At 46.2% G+C, this 13,831-nt stretch overlaps 1 protein-coding gene across 4 annotated transcripts in view; it reads left to right on the top strand.

The window, feature by feature from the left end:
• The first annotated feature begins 9,156 nt into the window (after window positions 1-9,156).
• Rnf216 (ring finger protein 216) overlaps window positions 9,157-13,831 on the top strand; it is a 136,220-nt gene continuing 131,545 nt past the window's right edge. The window contains exon 1 of one of the 4 annotated variants that reach the window (XM_036172146.1): window positions 9,157-9,318. The gene's annotated coding sequence lies outside the window, so the exon portion shown is untranslated. Of the gene's footprint in view, window positions 9,319-9,703; window positions 9,866-13,831 lie in introns of those variants that run through there. The other 3 variants (XM_036172149.1, XM_036172148.1, XM_036172147.1) reach the window with 3 other exon arrangements.

Raw genomic sequence — 13,831 nt, forward strand, 5'->3', positions numbered from 1 at the left:
CCTACAGAATGGGAAAAGGTCTTCACCAACCCCACATCTAACAGAGGGCTGATATCCAGAATATATAAAGAACTCAAGAAATTAGACATCAAAATGCCCAACAGTCCAATTAAGAAATGGGCTATAGAACTAAACAGAATTCTCCACAGAGGAAGTTCAAATGGCTGAAAGACATTTAAGGAATTGCTCAACATCCCTAATTATCCGGGAAATGCAAATCAAAACGACTCTGAGATACCACCTTACACCTGTCAGAATGGCTAAGATCAAAAGCACAGAAGACAGCTTATGCTGGAGAGGATGTGGAGCAAGGGGAACTCTCCTCCACTGCTGGTGGGAATGCAAGCTTGTACAGCCACTTTGGAAATCAATATGGCGCTTCCTTAGAAAATAGGGAATCCATCTCCCCCAAGACGCAGCTATAGCACTCTTGGGCATATACCCAAGGAATGCTCAATCATACCACAAGGGCATTTGCTCAGCTATGTTTGTATCAGCTTTGTTTGTAATAGCCAGAACCTGGAAACAACCTAGATGCCCTTCAACTGAAGAATGGATAAAGAAAATATGGTGCATATACACAATGGAGTACTACTCAGCAGAGAAAAAACAATGACATCATGAGGTTTGCAGGCAAATGGATGGATCTAGAAAAAATCATCCTGAGTGAGGTAACTCAGACTCAGAAAGACAAACATGGTATGTGCTCACTCATAGGAGGATACTAGATGTAAAACAAAGATGACTAGACTGCTACACAACTCCAGGGAGGCTACCTAGAAAACAGGACCCTAGGAAAGACCCAAGGATCACACAATGACAGAGAAATGGATGAGATCTACATGAACAACCTAGACGACAGTGGGAGTAATGAAGGACAAGATTGGAGGGAAAGAAAGCTTAGGGGAGCAGGAGATCCCAGCTGGATCAAGAACAGAAAGGGAGAATGAGGAATAACAGACCATGATAAATGAAGACCACATGAGAACAGGAATAGGCAGAGTGCTGGAGAGGTCCCCAGAAATCCACAATGATATATCCTCTGTAGTCTGCTGGCAATGGTGGAGAGAAAGCCTGATCTGACCTAGTCTGGTGATCAGATGGCCAAACACCCTAACAATCGTCTTGGAACTCTCATCCAATAACTGATGGAAGTGGATGCAGAGATCCTCAGCCAGGCCCCAGATGGAGCTCCAGGTGTCCAACTGTCGAGAAAGAGGAGGGTCTGCAAGAGCATGAATTGTTGAATCCAAGATTGCAAGAATCACAGGGACAAATAGCCAAACGAATGGAAGCACATGAATTATGAACCAAAGGCTGTGGAGCCCCCCAGCTGGATCAGGCCCTCTGGATAAGTGAGACCATTGAATAGCTTGATCTGCTCGGGAGGCACCCAGTCTGTGGGACCAGGATCTGTCCTTAGTGCATGAGCTCGCTGTTTGGAACCTTGGACTTACACAGGGACACTTTGCTCAGTCTGGAAGGAAGTAACAGGACCTGTCCACCAAGTTTAAATGAATCCCCAGGGGTGCCTTGATCCTGGAGGACATGGGAATGGAGGGGAGGGGCTGGGAGTAAGTGGGGGTGGGGGAGGGAGGGGGGAGGACAGGGGAACCCATGGCTGACGTATAAAATTTAAAACACATAATAATAAAGAAAAAAATTTAAAAAAAAAGAAAAAAAAGTAAATTGAAAAAAAAAAAAGTTACACAGAGAAACCCTGTCTCGGAAAAAAAACCAAAAACCAAAACAAAACAAAAAACCCTAAGACCATCTACCTCCCCAGACCGATAGACCTGGCTTTTTGACATGGAACCTAAAAGACAAAGTTGCCTTCACTTCCTGGGGCCTAGCCTTGGAAGCAGCATAATATCCCTTCCATTGCCTTCTACTGAACTAGGCTAGTCAGAAGGCAGGCCTGGGTTCAAGCAGAGGAAGCAGACGCTATCTCTTAGGAGAAGTGTACAGAAGTCACGTTGTAAATTGCAGAGTCATGGCGGAGTGGCTCACGGGGGAAGGGAGATCTTGTAACCATCATCATCTGCCCTCCTTCTAACAGCTGATTCCACTCTGAGAAGACAGCCCATAGACCTTCTGCTCCTGCGAAGCAGACATGTGTAACTCACACCCAGAACAAATGATGCCCTTTATTCCCAGTTAACTGAAACATAAAAAAAAAAAAAAACGGACATTCATTATTATACAGTTATATTTTTTTCCCTTCACAAAATGGGATATTAAAGGGAGCCAGGGTAAGGTAGGCCTGTGAGAGGGTTCAGAGTACAGGCGCTTGCTGCCAAGCCTGATGACCTGAGTTTGATCCTCAAGACCCACATTATAGGAAAGAACTGATCCCTGCAAATTGTCCTTTGGCCTGTATATCTGTGCCACCATACACACACACACACATACACACACACACACACACACACACACACACACACACGGCATTATGGCATTACAGAATGGGAAAAGACCTTTACCAACCCCACATCTGACAGAGGACTCATCTCCAAAGTATACAAAGAACTCAGGAAACTAGACATCAAAATACTGAACAATCCAGTTTAAAAATGGGCTAAAGAGCTAAACAGAATTCTCAAAAGAAGAATCACAAATGGCTGGAAGACATGTAAAGAAATGCTCAACATCCTTAATCATCAGAGAAATGCAAATCAAAACGACTCTGAGATACCACCTTACACCTGCCAGAATGGCTATGATCAAAAACACTAATGACAGTCAGTGTTGGAGAGGATGCGGAGCAAAGGGAACTCTCCTCCACTGTTGGTGGGAATGCAAACTTGTAAAACCACTGTGGAAATCGGTATGGCGGTTCTCAGAAAATTGGGAATTGATTTACCTCAAGACCCAGCCATACCACTCTTGGGCATATACCCAAGGAATGCTCAACCATACCACAAAGATACGTGCTCAACTATGTTCATAGCAGCACTATTCGTAATAGCCAGAACCTGGGAACAACCTAGATGCCCGTCAACTGAAGAATGGGTTAAGAAGATGTGGTACATATACACAATGGAGTACTACTCAGCAGAGAAAAACAATGACAGGGTGAAATTTGCAGGCAAATGGATGGAACTAGAAAAGATCATCCTGAATGAGGTAACCCAAACCTTTCTGGAATGACAAACATGGTATGTACTCACTCATAAGTGGATTCTAGATATAAAGCAAAGAACAATCAGACTGCAACCCACAGAACCAGGGAGGCTATATAGCAGGGGGACCCTAGGATGACTGTGGCTTATAATAAGTTTTGGTTTTACTCAATCACTGGGCAAGCCTCAATCAAACATTTCAGTATTAGGATAAGAATTTATACTGTATCAAGCTGATAATAGAAAAATAAATTAATTAATTTAAAAAATTAAAAGGCAGAAGTACAGATAGAGCTTAGGGGTAGAGCTCTTGTCTAGTCTCCATAAGGCCCTGTGTTCTATCCACAACACCCCAAAAAGTAGGGGAAGCTTGAGAGATGGCTCAGTGGTTAAGAGTGCCTGTTGCTCTTGCAGAGGACCTGGATTCAATTCCCAGCACTCACATCATGGCTCACTGTCTGAAACTCCAGTTCCAAGGAATACACTGTCTTCTGACCTCCAAGGTTACTCAGGCCTACACAGTGCAGGTGCATGTGCATATGGGCAAAATAATCATACACACAAAATTATATAAAAATTTTAGGCCAAGTGGTGGTGATCAAGACATGCCCACAGCCAGGCGGTGGTGGCGCATGCCTTTAATCCCAGCACTAGGAAGGCAGAGGCAGGCGGATCTCTGTGAGTTCGAGGCCAGCATGGGCTACAGATCGAGATCCAGGAAAGGTGCAAAGCTACACAGAGAAACCCTGTCTTGAAAAAACAAACAAAACAAACAAACAAACAAACAAACAAACCCAAAAAACCATGCCCACAGGCCAACCTGATCTGGACAATTCTTCATTAAGATTCATACATGTATACAATGAATTTTATACATTCCATGCCTTAATACCCATTCAACCCTCCTTCTTTCTCCCTCTCAAACCTTTTTCTTCCCAGTAAATCTCCCTTTTACCTTCATGTCTTTTAAAAAAAAAAAAAAAAAAAAAAACCTGTGACCCACTGAGTTTAATAAGGGTCATTTGCATGGCCGTAGGAGGTGGGAGGTTATTTACAAGAGCATGCTCAACTTACCAGTGGCCACACCACTAAAGAAAATTACACCCTTTCACCCAGTTCCCTGAGACAGTCTCCCAGTGAAGCTGTGACAGCTTCTGGAGTTTATTAGTTCAGCTACTTGGGCTGGCCAATATGTTTCCGAGACCTGCCTGTCTGTGCCTTGCTAGTGCTGGGGTTACAGATGTCATTGCCCAACCTTTACTGGGTGCTGGGGAACTGAATTCAGGTTCTCGTGTTTGCAAAGTAGATTTACAGGTTGGGCCAGCTCCCCGCTCCCTGAGCTCGGTCCTGGTTGTATGATAGTTTTGTGAGTTTGTAAATTTGTTAAAACTGATAGGAAGTACACTTAATCTGGGTGCTGTGTTCTGTATATAAATTATACCTCAATAACATCAATTTTCTTTTTTCATAATAATGGATCAGAGGCTGGGCGGTGGTGGTGCACACCTTTAATCCTAGCACTCGGGAGGTGAATCTTTGTGACTTTGAGTCCAGCCCTGGTCTACAGAGTGAGATCCAGGACAGGCTCCAAAGCTACACAGAGAAACCCTGTCTCAAAAAAAAAAAAAGCAATACTAATACTAATACTAATAGGCCAGAATGGCAGAAAATCACTGCTTTTGAAAGCAGATCCAGTTTGGGTCTAGTTTCTTCTGTGACAAGACTCAGCCTTCATCTACATTAAGCTGATGACAATGGACACAGCTCTTGGAAGCAGGATGGGACACACACTGGGAGTAACCGCAGCCCTGCACTGCTGACACTAGTCCTACAGGCTGAATGAACATTAACAAAGCACAACCAGAGAAATGAAACGAGGGAGTCTGTGGAGCTGGGGGTACGGCTCAAGCGATGGAAACGTACTCAAGGCTCCTCGCAATCCTGCCTATCTCAGCCTCACAGTGTGTCAAGGAGAAACAGCCCTGAGAAGGTATCAACAACTGAAAGCATTTCTACTTACCACAAGGACACAATCCTGGAGGATGAGCCTATCAGGCCCCACGTCTTTTGCTATTGTTTGGACTGTAAATGTACCCCTAAGGTCCATGTGTTGAGGGTTTGGTCCTTAGGGTGGTACTATTGGGATGTAGTATTATTAATATTTTATACATTAATGACACAGCAACTTAAGAGAAGACAGTTTTTAAATATTTTATTTTCACTTTTATTTACATGTTTGTGTGGTGTGTGAATAGGTACATGTTCATGCAGGTGCTCACAGAGGCCACAAGAGGATGTCAGATCCCCAAAAAAGGAGGTCCAGTCGAGTCATCTGATGTCGGGGTTAGGAACAAACCTTGGGTCCTCTGCAAAAGCAGTACACGCTCTAAACTGCTGAGCCATTCACTCTAGCCCCAGATGGGCCCTTTAGGAGGTGGAGCAGAGGTGTGTAGGTCATCGAGGGCATGCCCCAAAGGCAACTGTGGGGACTTCATCATTTTCCTCTTTCTTTTTTGTTTCCTGGCCATGAGGTAAGCAATTTGCTGTGTCATGTGCTCCCTACCATTGTCATTTGGATTACCAATCAGAGAACAAGGATATGATTGGCCCGATATTGGACTAGATCCTAGAAAATCTAAAAGCCCATATTAACTTTTTCTCTTTGTAAACAGATTCTCTCGGGTATTTTGTTATAGCAACCAAAAACTGAATAACATACCTTTGGGGTGTTTGTTTGTTTTGTGGGTTTTGTTTGTTTGAACTGTTGGTTGGTTGGCTCTTTTCAGACAGTCTCACTTTGTAGCCCTGACTGTCCTAGAACTCCCGGTGAACCAGGTTGGTCTTTTAGCTGGTGGGAACCCTCTTAACTTCTGCTCCAGAGTGCTGAGTTTACAGGTATGTTATTAAGTTTCTTCCTAGATTGAAACAGTCTCTATCCTGCAGAGAAACTCCTAAAAAAAAGGTAGGTTAAACAACTCAAAAGAGCTTCAAGAAGTCCCCAAAATAAATCAGATTCACTAGGTCCCTCCCTACCAAAGTAAACAATAAAAACTGAAAGCCCCTCTCAGCAGAGTAGAGCCAAGCTGCAAAGAGACCCTCGGATGAGCAAAGGTACAATAAAAACTTGGAACCTAGCCTGCTTCCTGGAAGCGGCAGAAATCAGCTGCGTTCCCTGGAAGAAGTTTAAACCAGCTGTGACACCTGGAAGGGACCATGCCCCAACCTGCCGAGCCGCCTGCAGGCTGTGCAGTGTGCTCCAGGTCCCCAGCTTTTATGAGCTGTCAGCCATGCCGGGGGTGGACTTTGGTGATGCAGCTGTCTTTGGATCATTTCTGCTCTTGTAAGTAACCCCTCACCCACATTCCCGTAAGTAATCCCAATAAAACCCATTGGTTCAGCAAGTTGGACCTTGGTGGTATCCATACTTGGGTCTGACACAGGTTCCCTGTCAGGGGTGAGTAGACGTGTGTGTTGCATCTCTCTCCAGGAAGAGTTTTGTCACACAGTATATGTGCCACCACACTTGGCTTAACCACCCTTGTTTTTCCCCCAGGTTATTCCAGGATCTCACCCCCAGTTGTGGTGGCCCAAAGCTATAATGCTGCCCAAACAATAACAATAATAATGTAACAACCGAATTCTAGAAGCATGACCAGTAGGCTCTATTACTCTCCTTCCTTGCACCTTGCCAACTGACCTTATCTTCTGATATGGTCTGACTATGCCCCCCTAAAAGTTCATGTACTAAAACTTACTCCTTGGTTCTGTATGCTACTGGTATTTGGAAATGGAGCTTTTGAGGTTTTGAAGTCATGAGGGTGGGGCTCTCACAATGACATTAGTGGCTTTATAAATAGGAAGAGACACCCAAGCTAGCATACATACTCTTTTTGACAATGCAATGCCTTCTACTATTTTATGATTCAGTAAGTAGTTTTTCTCCTGATCCACAGTACCTTCTGGCCTTTGGACTTCCAGCAAGATCATAAGTTCAAGGTCAGGCTAAGCTATGTGGTGAGTTCAAAGCCATCCTAAATAACCTAGTAAGCTCTTATCTCAAAACTTAAATAAAAGTAAAAAGGGGAGGCTGAAAATGTAATTCAGTGATTGACAGCATGCCTAGCATGTGTGAGACCAAGGGTTCACTCTCAGCAGCATGCATGCGCGCGCGCGCGCACACACACACACACACACACACACACACACACACACACACACCAATAAAACCCAAAACAGAACTAGAGAGATGGCTCAAAGGTTAAGAGTGCTTGCAAAGTCGGGCGGTGGTGGTGCACGCCTTTAATCCCAGCACTTGGGAAGCAGAGGCAGGAGGATCTCTGTGAGTTCAAGGCCAGCCTGGGCTACAGAGTGAGTTCAGGAAAGGCACCAAAACTACAGAGAAACCCTGTCTCAAAGAACCAAAAAAAAAAAAAGAGTGCTGCAGTTCTGTCAGAGGACCAGAGTTCCATTTTTAGCGTGCATACCTCACAACTCAGAAGTAGCTCTAGGGGATCTGATGGCCTCCTCTAGACTCTGAAGTCCTCTGCCCTTGTACATCACACATTTACACGCACGCACACATTTGTTATGCCCAGATCACGGGGACGGAATCCCTCATGTAAAAGCTCTGAGCTTAGTCTCAGCTCTGTCTGTTTCATAGCAGTAAGAGCAGAGAGCCCTGAGCCCAGGCTGGGAAGAGTTTTTTTTATCATAGCAGAGTTTGGGGTGAGGGGATTTCCAGGGTCCAGGACCCTGATTGGCTGACATTTGTCTACGGGTATCTGTAAAACAAAAATAGGTGTGTGCTAGACTCAGGGACATCTGGCCACCTTATCTAATGGTTGGAAGGTTTGGGATGTCAGGTACTTCCTCACCCTGGTGGATCCCTGGGTGGTATCAGCTTGAGGCTTTTCCTGGATCTGGGCGTTGCCTGCCAGTAAGCCTGTCACAGAAGCTGTGTCTAGGCCCCTAAGCCTGTCATGGCTACTGTGTGGTCAAGCTATTTTGGGGCCCCTCCACACATTCACAATTTAAAAACAAATAAAACATACCAAAGCCAAACAAAACAAAACACAGTGACTTAAGAGTTGTTTTTTTTTATTTTCCATGAAAAAAACATTTTTTGACAGGGTTTCTCTGTGTAACCTTAGTTGTCCTGGAAATCTCTCTGTAGATCAGGCTGGCCTCCTTGAACTTAGAGATCCTCCTACCTCTGCCTCCCAAGTGCTGGGATTAAAGGCATGAGCTACCACTATTTGGCGGGGAAAAAATTAATTTCTTTTTTTTTCTTTTTTTTTTTTTAATTTTATGTGTATGGGTGTTTTGCCTGCATGTTTACCTCTGCACCACTTGTATGCCTGGTGCCCACAGAAGCCAGAAGAGGTCGTCTGATCTTCTGGAACTGAAGTTACAGACCGTTGTGAGTTGCAAGGTGGGTACTAGAAATTAAATCCGGGTCAGTGCTCTTAACCACTGAGCCAGCTCTCCAGCCTGTATTTAACAGAGTTTGAATAGAATTTAAGAATGCTTTATTCAGCCAGGTAGTGGTGGCACACGCCTTTGATCCTAGCACTCTAGGGAGGGATCTAAGAGGCAGATGTAGGTGGATCTCTGTGAGTTCGAGGCCAGCCTGGACTACAGAGTGAGATCCAGGACAGGCTCCAAAACTACACAGAGAAACACTGTCTTTAAAAAAAAAAAAAAAAAAAAAAAAAAAGCTTTATTCTTCACCAAATACCCTCAGGGGGGAGAGTTGGGTCATTTTACGTGTCTCACCTTGTACACAGGAACACTTCATGAAGAGACAGGTAAGTGATTAATCAGTTGATTCCATGGTCAGCTGGTCCCCCAAGCTTTTAAGAGGAGACAATGACCCTGGGGTTCTGCTGTTCTTTTGTTCTCCCGCCGCAAGGGGGAGTCAAGGTTCTGCGGCTGTGGTGCCCAGATGGAGGCCCGCTAGGCAACCATCTCTATGGTCCCGCCCTCTAGGCCCCTCCTCTCCGGCTCTCCGCCTGCCTCTATGGTTCTTCCTGTCATTAGTCGGGAGGGGGCGCTGCGCGCAGGCGCGAGGTGGACGCCGTGGCGAGGCCGGAAGGAACGCAGTAGCGGCCTCGGCGGCGGCGGCGGCGGCGGCGGCGGCGGCAGCGACGGCGGCGGCTGTTGCGGGGGGACGGAGCTTTTCGAGCGGCTTCTTCAGGTGACTTGAGCCCCAACTCCGGGCGCCGAGGCGCGCTCGCGGAGCTGGGATAGTTGCGTGGCGAGTACGTGGCGGGCGGGCGGGCGCGCGCGCGCGCGCGTGGGCTCCCCGGGCCTCGGGTCGAGTGAGGAGAGTGGCCTCCCGCCGGGGCGCCGCTGGGGTGGGGGCGGGGCTGGGGTGGGTTTGGGGGGGGGACGCGCTCGCACGCCCCGGGGGCCGGGGTGGGGGGACCGCGCGGGGGGTGTCGGGAGGGGAGCGGCGGAGGCGACCGCTGGCCAGACGGCTCTTCTCCCGCCACTTGAGGAAGTTTCTCCGGCCGGCCTGCTGCGCGGTGGGGAGGAGGCGGCGGCGGGGTGGAGCGGGGGTGGGAGACCGTTCGCCCGGTGCCTCGGGCTTGGGTGTCCGCGCTCGGCTCCGCGGCCTGGAAAAGCGGAAGAGGCGGAGGACTTAGAGAACTCCGGCCGGAGCTCGAGTCCCGAGTTGATGCCTGTCAGCCCCGCCAGCGCTCCCGAGCGAGGGGACGCACGGCCCTGGCTGGTGCTGCACGGTGAGAGCGAGCGCTCCCGTGGCGCGTGGCGCGAGTGGACGGGGCGGCGGCGGCGGCCCCTGGCGGTGTCAAGCTCCCTGCCTGTGCGCAGGGTGCCGTCACCGGGACCCTCTCCTGCACCGTGTTACGTGTCTAATCGGCAGCCGTTTCCCCGCTGGGGTTTGGTGTCTGTCTGTTTTTTTTTTTAAGAGTCTCACTGCATAACCGAGGCTAGCCCGGAACTCATAGCAATTCACTTACCTCTGCCTTGGGAGTGATGGGATTAAAGGTGTAGGCCACCAAGTACCAAGTCCCTTTATTATTATTATTATTATTATTATTATTATTACTATTACTTTTTTTTCGAGACAGGGTTTCTCTGTGTAGTTTCGGTGCCTGATCTCACCCTGTAGGCCAGGCTGGGCTCACAGAGATCCTGGCTCTGCCTCTCAAGTGCTGGGATTAACGGGGGGCGGGGGGGGGGCACGGGACACAGACGACGCAACGCGACTTTTTTTTTTTTTTTTTTTTTTTTTTGAGATAGGATCTTTCTGTATAGTCCTTGTTGGCCTGGAACTTAGATATCTGGTTGCCCCTGAGCATGAGTGCCACACATACCCCTTGATGGGTTTTTTTGTTTTGGTTAATTTGCTTGGGTGAGACTAATGATTTTATTGGGCTTTCTTACTGAGCAAGGGTGAAGAATTATGCATAGGAGCCTGGGAACCCCAAACAGCTGCATCATGGTAAAGTTTCACCCCTATCGTAGATGGTGACCTTTTTTTGTTTTGTTTTGTTTTTGTTGTTGTTGTTTTTGTTTTTTTCGAGACAGGGTTTCTCTGTAGCTTTGGAGCCTTTCCTGGATCTCGCTCTGTAGACCAGGCTGGCCTCGAACTCACAGAGATCCACCTCCCTCTGCCTCCCGAGTGCTGGGATTACAGGCGTGCGCCACCACCGCCCGGCCAGATGGTGACCTTTTGAAAGCTGCATCAGCTTGATATTTTAACATATTCCAAGAAGGGGCTTGTGCCTACCCTTGCTAGGAGGAAGGGAGCAACAATATTTGCTTTGTTTTAGACAGGGTTTCTGTGTAGCCCTAGCTGTCCAGGAACTTGCTTTGTAGACCAGGCTGGCCTAGAACTCACAGAGATCTGCCTGTCTCTGCCTTCCAAGTGCTGAGATTAAAGGTGTGCACCACCATGCCTGGCAGGAAACAATATTTTTATGACCTCATCTCAATTTAGTTAGTTTATCCAAATTAAGAAATAACCAAGCTTTGCCTTCTGTTTGAATCCAAATTAACTGCCTAGGGTGCTGAACTTCATGAAATGGTGGAGGATCTTGAGCCTGGATTTTGGACACCCCCTTGAACCGGTTCATTAGGGACTTGAGATTTTTCATTTAAAAATGACAAGAGCAGCTAATAAAAAGATCTTGAAGAGAAATCTAATAAAGTTGTATCTCAGGTAGATTGAAAGTTTATGAAATCTGATGAGAGAGTGTTTACTAACTACAGTGTGAAGTACTACTTCCTATGTTTACTGTATTCTAGACCTTTCCAGACATAATGAATTCTCATATTTTCATCACTTCATCTGTACAAATTTTTTTTTTTTTTTTTTTTTTTTTATTTGTTGAGACAGGGTTTCTCTGTGTATCCCTGGCTGTCCTGGAACTCACTCTGTAGACCAGGCTGTCCTGCCTCTGCCTCCTGAGTGCTGAGATTAAAGGCATGTGCCTTTAGTATGTATATGGGCACTTACACTTAATGGTCTGTGATGATATATTGTGTACCCTAGTAAACTTACCTGGGAATCAGAGAATAGAGCCAGCCACTGGATTAGACATAAGAGGCCAGACAGTGGTGGCACACATCCTTAGTCCTATGTCTGAGTTCAAGGCCATACTAGGAACAGAGTCATGCAGTGGTGGCACAAGCCTTTAATCCCAGCACTGGAGAGCTTGTGCTTTTGCTTAGAAAGCACACAAGCCCTTAATCCCAAAAGTAACATGGCTGGGTGGAGAGTAGTATATAAGGCGTGAGGAGACAGGAACTAAGCAGCAGTTCAACTGAGACCCTCAAGGGTGAGGACTCAGAGGCTTTCAGTCTTAGGATTCGTGGCAACAGGATCAGCTGAGGAGTTGGCAAGGTGAGGTTAGTTGTGGCTTGTTCTGTTTCTCTGATCTTTCATTTTTCACCCAATATCTGGCTCTGGGTTTTTGTTTATTGCTTTTTATTAATATTATCACTCTTCTTAGTCCTGTCAGTGAGGTAGGTGCGCGCGCGCGCGCGCGTGTGTGTGTGTGTGTGTGTGTGTGTGTGTGTGTGTATGTATGTGTGTGTGTATGTGTGTGTGTGTAGGGAGTTACTGGAAAATAGTGATCCAAAGGGAATTAAGGTTCAGAGCTGAATCTGGAAGTCATTTGGTTGTACAGTTCTTCCTCTAGTTATCCTGCTGTACCTTGTTAATGCTATTCAGAATGTGCTTTTAGACCAGCTTCTTGGTGCCTGGCAATTGTCCTTGTCCCCAGGCTTTGGAAGTATTAAATAAGATGGTCTTGTGCATTTGGAACTTAAGTTCTGGCAGAAGAGGTTAACATTAAGTATAATTCCCTCAGTGGTCATGGCGTACGCCTGTAGTCCCAGCACTTGGGAGGCAGAGGCAGGCGGATCTCTGTGAGTTCGAGGCCAGCCTGGTCTACAGAGCGAGATCCAGGAAAGGTGCAGAGCTACACAGAGAAACCCTGTCTTGAAAAACTAAACAAACACTAAAAAGTATAATTTCCTAAATCGTTGAAGTTACTCTGTAGTAGTTAAGAAATTGAGGGATGTTTTTTGAATGAACATGGGGTAGGGACACTTAAAAGATAGTCAGGAAAGGTTTTTCTCTGAGGAAGTGGAGAATTGAGGGATAAACAGAGGTAATTTGGCCAAAGAGGCAATATCACAAAGAGCCTGAGAAAGAAAATTTGATAAGATCAAGGAGCCAAGTCATTGTTGCTAGAGAATGGGGAAAACCTGATCAGGTGACACTAATTGGGTCAGTAGATGCTTGATGAAACATGTTTTGTATACTGTGGTAAAAAGGTGAGTTATGTCATGGTGACACTGTAATTTGAAAAACAGCCGGATGTGATGGTACATACCTTTATTTTATTTTATTTTATTTTATTTTTTAAAGATTTATTTATTATGTATACAGTGTTCTGTCTGCATGTATCCTGCAGGCCAGAAGAGGACGCCAGATCTCATTACAGATGAGTTGTGAGCCACCATGTGGGTGCTAGGAATTGAACTCAGGACCTTTGGAAGAGCAAGCAGTGCTCTTAACCTCTGAGCCATCTCTTCAGCCCCGGTATATACCTTTAATCCCAGCAGAAGCCAGTGCAGTCTACATAGCGAGTTCCAGGTCAGCCAGGGCTACTTAGTGAGACCCAGTCTGGAATAGAACACAAACAAAAACAAACCCTCAGTTCTGAATAGGTCAAAGTGTAGAGCCTAGAAGTCAGTACTTGAGCAAAAAGCAAGAAGCAACGTGTTATAAGCTCCTAGACAGTTGATTTGTAAGATCTTTGAGGACTAGGGCTGTAACTCAGGAGTATGGTATTTAGCACCTGCCAGGCCCTGGGTTCAATTTCTATCACTGTGCCCCATCACCAAAAGCAAATTGAAAATGTGAGTGATGGTATGTTTACTTACCTGCCCTCATTTCAGAATCAGTTTTCTAACAGTTGAGAAAAATCTTAACATTTTATGTTAATTTTTCCTAAAACATTTTTTTGTAATTTAAGTTGGCCTCAAACTCACTATGTAACTTGGGATCTTGAACTGTCGATTCTGCCTATTCTGAGTGCTGGAATCAGGTCTACACCACCATTCCAGGATTATGTGGTACTCATGAACTCTGCTTCCTGGATGTCAGGCAGCACTGTGAGCCCCACCCCCAGGCCTTAGGGTTAACATCTTCAGCTAACTTCGGGGCTGGA

The sequence above is a fragment of the Onychomys torridus genome, chromosome 22 (genome assembly GCF_903995425.1).
Source record: "Onychomys torridus chromosome 22, mOncTor1.1, whole genome shotgun sequence".
NCBI lineage: Eukaryota > Metazoa > Chordata > Mammalia > Rodentia > Cricetidae > Onychomys > Onychomys torridus.